Source organism: Morone saxatilis, unplaced genomic scaffold, assembly GCF_004916995.1.
Source record: "Morone saxatilis isolate NCDOM2014 unplaced genomic scaffold, NCSU_SB_2.0 Contig17, whole genome shotgun sequence".
NCBI lineage: Eukaryota > Metazoa > Chordata > Actinopteri > Moronidae > Morone > Morone saxatilis.
In genome coordinates this window covers 12,103,317-12,105,510 of record NW_023339729.1, presented here as the reverse complement: position 1 = coordinate 12,105,510, position 2,194 = coordinate 12,103,317, and the positions used below count along the sequence as shown (strand labels likewise).

Here is a 2,194-nt window from a genome sequence, read left to right as displayed (position 1 = left end):
CATAGATAAACTCCTCTAAATCCGTTAAAGCCGACACCGCTGACACCTGCGTGTCCCGCCTTCCCGCAGAATAAAGCTCCACGCTGATTGGCTCTCTCGGTTGTCCCTCCGAAGGATTCCCACACTCCCAACAGCCCATTGGTTCCTGACCTGTCAATCACATGTCACGCTGCAAGCTGATTGGTGCGCCCCTCCTCGTGCTCAACGGGAGGGCGCAGAACGCCAGCCATTCTGTGTGATGAGCTCTCGCTGATTGATGCTGCCGTTTCTACCACATCCCCCGTTGAACCGTCGGCTCCGTCGCACGGCTGTCACGGTTGCTTTAGAGGACCTGTACGGAAAGACTCGTCGGTAAATTCAGTCCACACACACGAGCCTCTCCGTGGCGTGCAGAGGCTCGCGACCAGCTGTGAGCCAGCGACCGCTGCCTCCCGGTTGAACGGCGGCAGGAGGATGGCACTGCGTTGGACGGTCTCTGTGTGTTTGTCCTCGGTGGTCTATTAAGGTTTTAATTAGCTGATAACGTACGTTTGACATTTAGGACGCAGTTGGTTGCGGGAGCGACGACAGACGCACAGCGCTGATTATGGAAAAGGAGTCCAGGTAAGCATTTCGGGGGTTTATTTGTGTATTTGAGGTGTTTATTTTTAAAATTTGAATATCAATGTTATCGCGTGGAGCACGGGCCCAGTGGCTTATTAGTTTCTATGCATTCAACTAACATAGCAACATAGGGCCCTCATAGCCAAACACTGGCTGGTCATTGGTTATTGAAGCGCCGTCAACAGCAGCTTCATCCGTCTGCTCCATTTATCTCAGTGTAAAATTCCGCTGTACAGCATGCCAGCGGAGACACGGCCCATTCATTAGCCTATAAACCATATTTTATTTTATAGCTAAGGCATAGCGTGTTGCTCAGTGTCCGTATTGTCTTTCCTCTCCGCTGTCCCGTCCTCATTTCTTAACGTCGTTACACAATCGCGTTGTGGTGGGAATTCGCGACATTTCGGTGCCGCAAAAGAAGGGGATGATGTGTCATTTTGGCCACAGATGTTGATCCGAGCCGAGCCATGAGTCGACTGCAGAGCACGTAGGCCTGTTCAGGCATCCTCAAGCAGCATCTGTAGGCCGGGATAATGAGCTGTCATGTCCCAACAACACGCTCCATAGGATTACAAGCTCTTCAAGTATGAAACTGCAGGGAGAAAGCACTGTAGGAGTCACTTGGTATCGTTGATGAAGAGCTCTTTTCTTTCTGGAACAACAGTGGGTTGATGTGTGCTCACCTGTGTGTGTGTCTCTATGAGATGTTTGTTGATCTGTCCTTGGTGTACTTTAGCAGAGACAACAGAGCTCCCCAGCTGTCCGTTCAGGAGTCATTTCAATCAGTGGTTTCCAGTGTTGTTTTGGGCCTTCATACAGCTGTTTATCCTTCTATTCAGTGAGGGATTTACAGGTGAATCCTTTTTAAATGTGCTCAAATTGGCTCGTAAGACAGAAAACCTGCACTGCCCTTAACACTGAGGACTAAAAAACAAGGAGGTAAATGACTCTGTATTAAATCTAGGCCAGGCACATGTCATTTTTACCTCCCAAGTGGAATAAAAAGTAGGAAACTGACATAGTTTTTGTTGTATATGATGTTGAAGCAATAAAGATAACACTGACTAGCCACAAAATGGAAGAGCTCCCTATCTTTTTTTAGGAGGGGTGGGGGCTATTGATGGAATTAATTATCTCTCTCTGTTGATTATAATTACGGCTTAAACGCCCCATGACTAAGGACATGTACCACTGAGTAATGGGTTCATCATATCATCATACGAGATGTAATGAGATTACTTTCAGGCTTTTTAGCTGTGAAAAGGCATCTCACACATCTCACCGTCAAGGAAACAGGTATCTGATTCTCACATCCTGGTGACCTTGTTTTAAAGTACTGCTGCCTCAACGAAACTTCTTCTTTATCTGATCCCACGATCACTTGCACACACGCACACACGCACATCATTGCACACTACATCTGTGACGCCCGAGCACACCCCAGCTTATCCCGGCTAACCTTTTCCTCTGCACTCACTGCTGCCGCCGCCACATTATTCCTCTGTGTGTGAGAGAGTGGTAAGCTAATAGGCTTGGGACAGTGTCATCAGGATAAACAGTGTCTGAGTTGCACTCGTGTGTGTGTGTGTGT

General features: G+C 48.0%; 1 protein-coding gene across 1 annotated transcript in view; it reads left to right on the top strand.

Annotated features, from left to right (window-relative positions):
- The first annotated feature begins 249 nt into the window (after positions 1–249).
- si:ch211-239f4.1 (EVI5-like protein) overlaps positions 250–2,194 on the top strand; it is a 36,749-nt gene continuing 34,804 nt past the window's right edge. Inside the window, exon 1 of the mRNA XM_035661034.1 lies at positions 250–603. The gene's annotated coding sequence lies outside the window, so the exon portion shown is untranslated. The remainder of the gene's footprint in view (positions 604–2,194) is intronic.